Here is a 12,995-nt window from a genome sequence, read left to right as displayed (position 1 = left end):
CGTTACTCGGAATAAAAGAAAACATGGGAATTTATTTTTGTTTTTATTGAAATTAATTATCCGAGTATTTAGCATACACGCGTTCATAAATCCATGAAAAGAACATTCACATGAAGTCATTTTGAAATAAAATTATAAAACAATACTAATATTCATGTCATAGTTAATGTATTCAACGGTAGTAAGCATAATATAAACAATACTGTCCACACACAGACGAATATGGTGCTTGCAGTATTTTTTATTGTAATTCTACGTTCGAAATTCATTCTAATAAATCTTCTTATGTTGAAATAAATCCTAATAGATCAAAATATTTTCCTTTCTCATTCCAACCAATATAAGTACAGACCCAGTGACTTCCAGATTTATGATATGGATCTAGACCAACGATGTACAACTGTGTTTTTGTTTCTGGACCAAGTAGTAGTTGATCACTGGAAAATACATCTTCGGGCCTCTTTTCTGTACACAAATCTTGTAAAATTATTAAATAACTCCTGTAGTGTTTGTTCATAGTTTATTGAATATTAGTTACGATGTTTCTAAACTGATCATTTTCCATAATATAATGGACTAGAATTCAACATAGGTGAGAACATTTAGTGATGAGTTGAGCACTATTAAAACGTTATTCAATTCGTAAATTTCCCTGTTTTACAAAGTTAAAATGTGGCAGAAGACAGATCGGATATAAGATCAAATATAAAGAGCGTATACCTTCCCGAGTATTCGTTATATCCTATATCTGTTCCATGATCTTGAAACTATTTTTCTGTTCTATTAAATAACGTTTCAAATATATTTATAGACTATTCATTATCAACATCAGGTTGTAAATGTTGAGCAAAAGTCTGTATTTACAAGACGGCTGGTATGAGTATTAAAACTTTAATTAAAATAAAGTACAGAACAACGTTTCAACCTTCAGGTTAACAAAGAGAGAATTTGCTGCTGACTATTCCTCGGCCCATGTCGGCAAATTCAAAACAAACAAACAGCAAAGTAATTCAAGTATCATTTATTTTGTTGTTTAGCTCTTTTATCGATATGGTCCACATCTACGAGGAAAAAGACAATACGAAGACGTAACTAAATTATGTCAGGCTTAGAAATGGTATAGATATTTTGTTGGTATATCACATTATGTTTCTGGCTTTGACTACATTTATAAACTTTACAGTTACACGGAGACAGCGGGTATAGAAACCTTGGGAAGGTTTAGCCTCCTCAAATAAACCGTCCTTCACATATTATTCTCCAAAATATCAAAGATCGAAACAGGGAGTATGTGAGCCTCTGAGGGGGGAGTATTCACTAAGAAATTCGAATTGATTTCTCCTAGTTGTGCATCTCCCCCGCTCCACGTAATAGAATTACCTATTCAAGCAAAATATTCATTCACCTGTCTATGCCGTCACCTACGTACATGTGTGACTACCGAAACAGAAGGAAGACTTAAGAAATGTCTCCAAGGTTCTGAAGAGAACAAAAGAAAAAGTCAACTATTTAGATTTTATAATTGCAAAAAATATGATAATTAAAATAACTTTATTCACCCAAACTGGTGTGTATTGCTTTGTATGTTCTGCAAAATTACAGCCACTCTAGTACAAGGGAAAGGACAATTCGCCAAGTTATCTTTATCCCACTGTTGCCCAAAACAGTCTGGCACATCTAGTACACTAGCAAATGAAAGCCGCTTAGCTCGCACTGTGAATTATATACATTTTTATTATAGGTTGAACTTGGATATGTGAGGTGAAGCGTTTGATTAAAAGGGGTTCATCCAAATAAACCAGGAACGAGTTACTGGTCCTCAGTGTTATGGCTTTTTCAAACGAGGATTTAATAGGAATCACACTATTTGAAGATCAGGTTTCAGAGAAGAATCGTCAAGTAGCAACAAGCCAAAACATCGTCATCGTATTGATCGGTGTGTTTCTTTATTTGTGTTAATGTAAGAAAAATGTAAATAAAAAATATTTAATTTTGACCTAGTAAATTTGTCTCGGGATTGCTTCAAATACATATCATTATCAATATCCATCGTGTAATCTAAATACGCGTAGAATAGCTATTTGTTTTAGCTTTTAAAATCGTCAAGTTTCGGAAATCATTGTGACCTGGAAATCAATTTCTTTTCTTTTTTTGATTTTCAAAAACAAACAACTGGGAAGAAAAATTGTTTTTATGTATATTTATATAAGCGAAAACGATTTGTTTCTTTATTTGGAATTAAGCACAAATCTACACCATGAGTTCTCTGTGCTCTGTATACCACGGGTATCAAAATCCGGTTTCCAGAGTTGTAAGATTGCAGGTATACCGTTGTACCACTGGGGGTAGACAAAAACGAAAAAAACACATTAATTAAAGCATCCTAAAGATGCTGTAAATTTCGAAATTAGTTTGCCAGTATCACTAACGTGGTTGCTTTTCATTTGACATAACCGGCATTTATCAGGTCATCCCTTAAGTAATGTCCGATTTTAGGTTCAGGAAAAGATAAAGTACTTCAAACGCTTTTAATGTTATTTAATCAATAATACATGTTCCATTATTATTAATTATTTGCTGTCAACGATTCACAAACTTCTGAATTCCACTTCTTCAAAGTTCTTGGGGTTTGGAGAAAAAGAACGTAGAGAAGGTAGTTTTGACATCTTCATGTGTTCCAAGCTCTTTTCCATCAAGACATTTCTGCAAACTTTGAAATAGATGATAATCAGATGTGGCAAGGTCTGATGAATAAGGAGAATATGGAAGTTTTACCAGTCTAGATCTTCAATCTTTACAAATGTTATCCTTGCTGTATGGGGCTGTGCATTATCCTAGTGTAACACAACACATTTTACGATTGATCAAAACAGGTCTTTTTTCTTTCAGTGAAACAACGAAGTGCTCTAACTGTTCACAACAGAAGTCTGATATAATCGTTATATTGAGTGGCAGCAATTCAAAGTGGATCACACCAACAACAACTCGTCAAATGCTTAAGATTTTCCTAGGGTAGAGGTCCATTTTGGGCTGTGCTTTAGCCAGTTTACCAGCACCGAGCCATTGTCTGCGGCATTTAACATTTTTATGAAATATCCATTTTTCATCTCCAGTTACTAACCTGTCCAAAAATGGTGAGTTACGTTCACGACAGTGCAGAAAAGTGCAAATGTGCACTTTTCCAAGGTGAACTGTTGAATGGGTTGAATTAAGCTTCTGTGCTAGTTCTTCAACTGTTACAGCACAATCTTCATAAAGTGCAGCCAGCAGCAAGTCATCATTAACTCAACAGAACAACTTGAAAGTGGCGCATCACTTAATTTGTAGTCACCTGATCTGAACTTCTGAAACCACCTTTGATATTTTCTTTCATTGAGAGACTCCGCACCTTAAACACCTTGAATCTTTCGTGTAGTTTCTGCTGCACTATTGCCTTTCTTAAACTTTTAAAAAGCATTATATGCCTAATATTCTCCTCAGACACATCCATCTTCATAAGGGTTTATTTGATTAATGATTTGAAGAAGTTGAGTTGGGTTAGTTTCTTTTATTTGTCTGAACATTTGTATACACGTCCTACTACATATTTTAATCATTAAAGCCTTCTACAAAGGCAGAAATGATTATGCACTTTCTGTATTAAATTTTCGAACATTAGTTATGGGATAACCCGATAATTTACTACGTTCGCATTACTTTGTAGAACATCACGCTGTAGAATAGTAATATAACAAGATTAGTACAAACTGTTAATTTGAAAACTTTGTAATAGGGATCGTCAAAAAGTACAGAAATAATTTGAATCAAAATGCAAAGGTTATATTTTCAAGCCTAGCAAAAGTATGTGCATTTCTCTACTTGTTGTATATCTTTTCTATTTTTATCTGAATTTCTGACTTATTATCATGTCTACTTAGCAGCATACTCTTTGTTTACTTAGCATTTATTTTCATTCAGTACTTCTTTTCTATATTAAGTACATCATTCAAAACACCTTGTAATTCCTGTTCTGTTGCGGCTATCGGAACAGTGTCATCAAAATATCCTAAATTGTTTATCACCATGTTACAAACCTTAATAATTTAAATATACATGGTAAGAGGACACATCCCTAACGTACTTCGTTTTTAATTAATATTTCTAGTTATAATCTCTCTTCGGTTCTTATGAATGCTTTTCGGTTGCAATACAGATTTCGCATCAAATGCAGATCTCTGCCGTCTATATCTAGGCTTTTCAAGCATTCTATCAATTTTTCATAACTGATTCTGTCGAAGGCTTTTTCATAACCAATGAAGCACGTATATGTATCTTTTCCACTATCCAAGTATCTTTCTGCTATTGTTCCAAAATGAACTATTTCTTCCCTTGTTCCTTTTCCTGTCATAAATCCACTTTGCGCTTAATTTATTTATTTTTCAATTGTTTATCGAGTTCTCTGTAGTATGATATTCAATGTGGCTTTCAATATGTGACTTATCAGATTTAGTAATCTGAACAGTTTGTGACCTTTGCTTTCTTTGGTATTTTGACAAATATTAAATAATTTAAATCATATTGAATGTATCTAAATAGAATAGTGAACAAGGTTGTACAACTCTGTAATTTGTTTTAGTCCTGTATTGACTAATGCTTTCAATATTTCTGTAGCGATGTCATCACTTACATTTGCTCTTCCACTTTTCACATCCTCAGTAACTTTTTCTATTTCTAGCTTCATAATGGCCTTTCCTTCTCGATGGTCAACTTTACGTTGATCTCCTCTCTCTCATCGTAATAGGGTTCACTCATATACTCGATCAACTTGTCAGCAATTTCTTCTGATACAAACATCTATCCTATTACACACACAGTTGTTTCCACTTTTATATCTTCTTTTGTTGGTCACCTGTTTCACATGTTCATGTAATTGTTTTCTTTTATACTCTCTGTTCAGATATATTATCTCTTCACATTTCTTATTCCACCAGGCTTCCTTAGCCTCTGTCTAGTTGTTTCTGATTTTTTTATCTATTAATTGTATCGTTCTGTTTCTTTACGTCGTTTCCTGACTCTATCTAGTTGTTTCTGATTTTTTAATTTATTATTTGTATCGTTCTGTTTCTTTACGTCGTTTCCTGACTCTATCTAGTTGTTTCTGATTTTTTATCTATTATTTGTATCGTTCTGTTTCTTTACGCCGTCTCCTGACTCTATCTAGCTGTTTCGGATCGTCAGGTTTAACTGACCGGAAGCTGACCACATGTTTGAAAGGGGTTGTGTAACTGTGTGTCGAAATGTAGAGGGCGACTCACGCACACCGCAAATATACGGCATCCCCAAACCTCATAAACCAGATTGTCCATTACGACCAATAATGTCCACATATGAATCGTTTAATTACAACCTTGGTAAATACATAGCATGGGCATTCTCCAAATATGTAACATCAGCCAGCTCATTTATCAAAGACTCTTTTAATTTCAAGTCTAATCTAAATCAACTTAATCATAAAGCCTTAATGGCCAGTTTCGATGTTATATCCTCTTTCAACCACTGAAGCCTGCAAGATAGCCTTAGAACCCTATATCCGAGACCCTAACCCAACTATAGAAATTCCCAGTAACCAGTTAGCAACCCTCATAGAATTCACCACGATAAAGACAAACTTCATGTTCAACAACCAAAACTATATACAAACAAACGGCCTAAGCATGGGCAACCCAGTATCACCAGTTCTAGCCAATATTTTTTATGACACAAGTTGAAACACAAGCAATTAACACAGCATTACATCCACCACTATACTGGTATAGATATGTAGATGACACGGTTGCGGGATTCAAATCTACAGAACACATACTTAATTTTTTCAATCACATTAACTCTATACATCCCAACATCAACTTCACATGTGAACAGGAAGAAAACAATCAAATATCATTTCTTAACCTCAAAATTACAAGAACTGATACACAATTTCAAACAGAAATCCACCGAAAAATCACCCATACTGGACTATACATTCCTTGGGACTCAGCACATGAAACAAAACAAAACTCAACATACTAAGAAACCAAATAAACACAGCCATAAAACTATGCTCACCAGATAAAATTAACGATGAATTAGACAAAATAAAACAATACTTCACCAACATCAATAAGTTTCCTCCACAAACCGTAGAAAACATTATACGCACACACCTACACAGAAAGCAAAATCAACCAACTAAAGTAAATACAGCTCACGAATCAAAAACCACGAAACCATATACTGCTGTATGCCATATATTCCCGACATTTATTTATAAAATACAATGTGATAACTGCCACGACTTCTATATTGGAGAAACAGGTAGAAAAATGGAAACCAGATTCAAAGAACATAAAAAGTCACCTTCACACGTTTTCGAACACTGCAAGTCAAATAAACACAACATAACCATAGAAAACACTCAAATACTAAATAAAGAAACAAACATAAACAAACGTAAAATTAAAGAAGCCTTACTTATACAACAACTTAAACCCAAAATAAACCAATATAAAGGAACGCCTTTATACCTATATTAATATAATAAATAAAATTATATATTCAAACATCTAATACCGCCCTCTACATTTCGACACACAGTTACACAACCCCCTTTCAAACATGTGGTCAGCTTCCGGTCAGTTACCTCTTTCTTTGTGAACCTGACGATGACCGAAGAAGGTCGAAACGTTGTTCGCTCTTCTATGTAAAGTGTTTTCTCAGCCCAAACGAGCCGTTTTTGCATATAAATTTCTCAACAAGTGGGTTTCTCGTCATCACTGATTATTATTTGTATCGTTCTGTTTCTTTACGTCGTTTCCTGACTCTATCTAGCTGTTTCTGATTTTTTTATCTATTATTTTATCGTTCTGTTTCTTTACGTCGTTTCCTGACTCTATCTAGTTGTTTCTGATTTTTTTATCTATAATTTATATCGTTTTGTTTCTTTACGTCGTTTCCTGACGTTCGCCATGATTGTCTTTTCACATTTTCCTTCTTTGGAAGAACTTTCTTTGCAAACTCCACCGTAACTTTCTTGAGTAATATGCAACAGCAAAATTGGGAACCTTTCACATGGCAATTTACAATTGGCACGATAGATAATGCACGAGTTGTATATTCCAACTAACGTGCATGCTAAGAAAACACCGAATATTTTGATGATGATCTTTTTATGAAGGACATAAAAAGTTTTATAGCACAACAAAATTATGAAGGTCAAATCAAGTTCAAAACGTTTTGCAAAATTCCTTTGCGATCCAACACTACAGTAGATATCACTCGAAATAATTTTATAGTGGAGTCGTAATACAGATTTGTAACTTGAACAGACTGCCAGTATTATATATATAAAATCCTCTTTGTTACCTTCTTTTGTAGATTTTAAATAATCAGTTTTAAAATATTTTGTATGTTTAATTTTTAGTGCATAGCAATAGGCAAGTATATGCCTAGAGTAAGACACAACACCCGTTAAACACGTATAAAATTGTATCAGTAGAAAAGTAATATTTTAAAATAAAGCAAATACGTCTTAAACATCACTTTAAATAAAGCTTCTTGCCTTTAAAAGCAGTTATTTACTAAATCAAGTGGTTTTATGCCTGAAGTTTCGTGTAAACGCATTTAACACACATAGAGTATAAAAGCAGCCAATCGCATCTATTATGTAATTATATCCACCAAAATAAACTTTGATTGGTTTGGTGTGTTTTGAATTTCGCGTAAAGCTACTCGAGGACTATCTACGCTAGCAGTCCCTAATATTGCAGTGTAAGACTAGAGGGAAGGTAGCTGGTCATCACCACAAACCGCCAACTTTTGGGCTACTCTTTTACCAACGAATAGTGAGATTGACCGTAACATTATAACGCCCCTCCGGATGAAAGGGCGAGCATGTTTGGTGTGACAATAATAACAATATAAAATTATGAGCAAATCTTGATTTTGTCCAATCGAGAAGTCACGTATTTTGCTTATTACCAATGATAATAAGGTTTGAACATTATTTTAAAAGTAAGTCTTCTTTGTAAGATGGTTTTAGCCCGAATGTTCTATTGTCGTGGTTCATGATACAATGTAATATACTGCAACTATGCATACATGTTGTTGTAATATAGCAATATCCCACTTTTTTTGTTTTATTTGGATCATATTACACATTTGTAATTTAATATAATAAATGATGTGTAATTACCAAACGCAATACAAAGACATTGAAGTTATTTAGTGTTAAGGATTTTGGTGATCTTGTTTCTTTAGGGATGTAGCGTTGGACCGCGGTCCTGAAAGCAGGCTTCTTTGTTACTGATGGGATTTGTATTTTGTGAATAGTTCTTTTTTTCCGAAATCTGTGAAAGAGAGTATGGACATAAATTTAATAAATTAAAAATAATCTCTTTGGTCACTTATCTAGATCATAAAATTAAATTATATTGTTTGGTTTCAAACAAGATTTGACAAAGAACAGAAACAAAAGGACCAAAGTTAGAGCACTCCACACAACATCCTGTTTAACTACAAAAACAAAGAATGGTAGTCATGTTTTCACAAATAGTTACGCTTACACAAGGTACACTGACATACATATGATACTTTCAATTCTTACCACATAGAAAGTTTTTGAAATTCTTTGTGGTCATTTTCACCCCTTATCTTTCAAACCTTGAAGTCGAGTCCATTGTCTTTTTGTTTGTTAAAGTTTTTAATACATGCAGGTTTTGTTATTATGTTGTCATGCGAAGCCATCTATATAATTTGAATAGTAGAAACTGGTGGTATCTAAGACCGTATTCTTTTATATTTAACACGTTGAATGAGTTTGTTAAGTAATGCTTACCTTACCTTTGCATTGTTTTATAAACGTTCTCTATTAAACAGCCTTCGACCATCTGTGTTTCTCGATTGGCTAGTGTCGTTGCCTAGCAACCTTAGTTATTCCCTTCCAGCAGGTGGTGTATACCTGAGAAGGACGCAGTCTAGTACACTTGTATAGAGAGTTAAGACTGAACTGATGTATTCGTCGTGTGTAACAAGCTCATTGTACTGAGCTGCATTCTGCACTATTTAACTTGAGTATTTCGCGGAGAATCAGTTTATTCTAATGTTTTGAGAGAAGAATCTTCCAATCAAAATGTCAAGGTTAATAAGGAGTGTATGTGTGCAGAAACAGAATTACTGGTGAGGACACATTAAGCTTTCTCTTGCGGAAGACACAACAGAAAAAACTTGCCCACCTAGCGACTCTTACCAGTTAAAGCCTTGAGTACGCGGAAGAAGTTCATCCTGTCCACAGGACACTAGCTCTCGTTGGTGCCTGTTATTCAAAACAGAGTGATAGAGCCTAAAGCGTAGTTTGGTAAGTTGTTTTTTCCTACCTGTAGAAAACCGGCATTAAATTAGTGTGCTGTTTGTAGAGATAAGGCTATCTATCTCTATAATGGGTTTCTGTTGTTTATAACGTTTAGATGTCCAAGTTACAGTTATTCCCATTGTAATGCTTGCAGTTGAAATTTTGTTCTTCAAAAAAATCAAAAGTAGTATTAAACCAAGATAACGTTTCTTCGCAGAAACATTATTAGTATTTTCATGAAAACAAATAACTGGTGTATGTTAAATAAATCAATTTATTTTTGATATTTCATACCAAAGCAAATTATCATTAGAAACATCGTTTATAGAATATAATGCTAAATATTTTCTTTATCTATTTTCTTTCAAATATAAGCATCTACCGCTGGTACAACAGGAAGTCTACAAATTTATAACGCTAATATGAGGCGTTCGATTCACCTAGGTGGGCACAGCAGATATCCTGATGTGGCTTTGCTATAAGAAAATACACACACGCAAATATAAAAAATTACCACAATGATTTATTAGAAGAATATGAATAAAACCTTAAAAGTGTATTTTTTTATATTTTCTGAATTGTGTTGACTTGAAATGCTTGGACATTATACATTTAGAAAGCGTAAAATACTTGTACATTTGATTTTGTAATTTCATTGTCGCTTTGCAAACCGTACAAGTGATTGTCGTAAAAGTTGTTTAAGAAAAATTGGCAAAATATGAACATTTTGCATAATCTACTAACGAACCTCAAACATACGGTCTTTAAGTTCAAATTATTTTACTCTTTGTACCGTTAATGTATTGATAATGCCATCGACAGCTTTGCGTATGTCTGTGTTTTTCTTATAGCAACGCCACAACGGGCTATCTGCTGAGCTCACCGAGGGGAATCGAACCCCTGATTTTAGCGTTGTAAATTTGTAGACTTACCGCTGTACTAGCGGGAGGCAACAGCTTTGCATAGCTGCGCTTTCCTTGCTGACTTAATGACAAAAATATTTACGTATATTATTTAATATTTCCTGTAATTTAAATTTCATTTCCCACATCCTTGTGGGTGAAAAACATCTCTATCACATAACAGTAAGTCTAGCTATGACGACTTCTCTGTGGTTAGTAAAAATCGATTTTTTTATTTAAATAAAAATTGTTTCCCTTATTCTGTTCATAGAAAACTTACATGGTAAAGAAAAGAAAGTTTCAGGTTGCTGGGAAAAAAAACAGCTTTACAAATGACAGTAACAACACGAGCGAAGGTTCATAGGAAGGCTTACGTCAATCTTAGGGACGTACCTTAACTTACCGGAAGTCGAATGTGTGAATCAGGGGACTTTCGTGTGGGAAAACTCACGGTGAAAGAAAGAATAGAAACTCTTCAAACAGCGATAGCTGTTTTTATTTAATATTTCCTTATTCGCACTATGTTCTCTTCTTAAGGGACAGCTTTTAGCTTCCCAACATTTATTTTACATAAAAGACCACAAGATCTCCAGTAATATTGTGGGTATCGGGCCAAGTCACGATATGTTTCGAATGTATGATAAAGTGTGCACGCAGACAAATATTTGGATATAAGTTAGTGTCGTTGTTTTTATCACATAAATTTTAAAGCTAGCTTGGATTGTCTACTTCTCGAACGACAACTTGATGAAATTATTTAAACGTACTCTTTTAACTGTGCACAGCATGGCCAGATGGTTAAGGCGCTCGACTCGTAACCTAAAGGTTGCGGGTTCGAGTCCCTGTCCCACCAAATATGCTCACTCTTTCAGCCGTGAGGGCGTTATTATGTACGTTCAATCCATTTATTCGTTCGTAAACGAGTTGTCCAAGAGTTGGTAATGTCTAGCTGCTTTCCTTCTAATCTTACACTGCTAAATTAGGGACAGCTCGTGTAACTCTGCGTGAAAATCCTAAAAACAAACAAACAAAGCTTTTAACTGCGATCGCTTTTTCAAATGATTTATGAACAACTCGCTTAAAGGCAAAAGTAGGCACTAAAGATTATTCACATACATAAATACAGAATGTGGTAAACATGACAATCATAGTAACAGTTTGCATGCAATATACACTTAATTTTACATGTTATGTTTGCAAATATTTAGTGGTGAACAACTGAGACTAAAATTAACATAAAAATAATGAATTCCCAATCGTTACATTTTTTTACAGTGGTATAATCTTTATACCAATCGTTGGTGATATATCATTTTATCAAAAAGTTTTATAAATCAAATTCACGTTAGACTGCATATTTAAAACGCATCATGGGTAGTGATATGTGGAATACAAAATATATGTCTGGAATGTTATTTTTCACATGTATCATTTGTGACAGAAAACTTTAGAGAACCTTAAGAACACAATAGCATCTACAGGTAGACGTTGAATTTTTTTTTTTAAAGGAAAGGGGGTTGATTTTTAAATTAATAACATATTTGGGTGCAAGTAAGCCGTGAGTCCATAACAATCCAGTAGCAAGTTTCATTTCGAACTGAAAAAACATTAGCGGTTAAGATCAGAAGGGTGGATTGTTCATCACCATCCTCCTCCCACCTACTCTGACGTAATTTTTATCCCAAATATTAAAACTATTGTTTTCAATTGCTTCGTATACTTTTTCGAGTCAAAATCCCTCACTGACCTGGCATGGCTAGGTGGTTAAGGCGCTCGACTCGTAATTTGAGGGTCGCGAGCTCGAATCCCCTTCGCATCAAACATGCTCGCCCTTTCAGCCGTGGTGGCATTATAATATTACGGTCAATCCCACAATTCGTTGGTAAAAGAGTAGCCCAAAAGTTGACGGTGGGTGGTGATTACTAGCTGCCTTCCCTCTAGTCTTACACTGCTAAATTAGGGATGGCTAGCGTAGATAGCTCTCGTGTAGCTTTGCGCGAAATTCAAAAAAACAAAACAATCTTCCCCACCCCAAGTGTATTAATACATTTACTTACAAAGGGCACTTCTCTCTATAGTTCAGACAATTTGTGAAACCTTCAGTTTCTACTTCTCACTTTTCTGTTTTCTTTATTTGTTTCGATTTTCGTGCTACACTAGAACTACCTGCGATAACAGCATCCACCATCAACTCTTGGATTACTCTCATGCAATAACGAGATTTGTACTTCACTGTTATAATATGTGCAAAGAGCAAGGACCGATTTTGGAGCAACGGGACGCGAGCCACGGGTCTACAGTTTTACTATCCAACACACTAGTCACTCAGCCACACCTGTCTCTCTCTTTTTTATCAGATCGTTTTAGTCCTTTCGAATAGGTATAAACATTGATCTTATCTGATCGGACTTGGCGCGACTAATGATACTTTTATGTGTATATACGTATGAACGCGTGTGTACATGCTCTGCAACTCTCTGTAAAATCTTATTTAACTCTATTATTTTCGGCATACATCCAGGGTGAAGTTTTTGGTTTTTACATATGTGAGAGAAGACGTACGTATATAGAAGATTATTGCAGATTTGTATCAGGTGTTATTCGTTATAGTTTCAACCAAGGTGACCGTCGCAGCTAATTAAACTATCGCTGCTGCCGGAGAGTTGGTGTGGTTTTCTTGCAGAATGACTTTAATAAAACGGACCTTTTGCCTTGAAACATTAAAG

The 12,995-nt window shown here is 34.5% G+C and overlaps 1 protein-coding gene and 1 long non-coding RNA gene across 2 annotated transcripts in view; one reads left to right on the top strand and one right to left on the bottom strand.

Annotated features, from left to right (window-relative positions):
• Positions 1 to 8,139: 8,139 nt before the first annotated feature.
• LOC143238252 (uncharacterized) overlaps positions 8,140 to 12,995 on the bottom strand; it is a 34,043-nt gene continuing 29,187 nt past the window's right edge. The window contains exon 4 of the long non-coding RNA XR_013020473.1: positions 8,140 to 8,366. This is a non-coding gene — a long non-coding RNA (uncharacterized LOC143238252). The remainder of the gene's footprint in view (positions 8,367 to 12,995) is intronic.
• Positions 9,005 to 12,995, top strand: part of LOC143238251 (protocadherin gamma-B2-like) — a 66,501-nt gene continuing 62,510 nt past the window's right edge. The window contains exon 1 of the mRNA XM_076478325.1: positions 9,005 to 9,373. The gene's annotated coding sequence lies outside the window, so the exon portion shown is untranslated. The remainder of the gene's footprint in view (positions 9,374 to 12,995) is intronic.

Source organism: Tachypleus tridentatus, chromosome 13 (assembly GCF_004210375.1).
Source record: "Tachypleus tridentatus isolate NWPU-2018 chromosome 13, ASM421037v1, whole genome shotgun sequence".
Classification (NCBI taxonomy): domain Eukaryota; kingdom Metazoa; phylum Arthropoda; class Merostomata; order Xiphosura; family Limulidae; genus Tachypleus; species Tachypleus tridentatus.
This window is presented reverse-complemented; position numbering and strand designations above follow the sequence as displayed.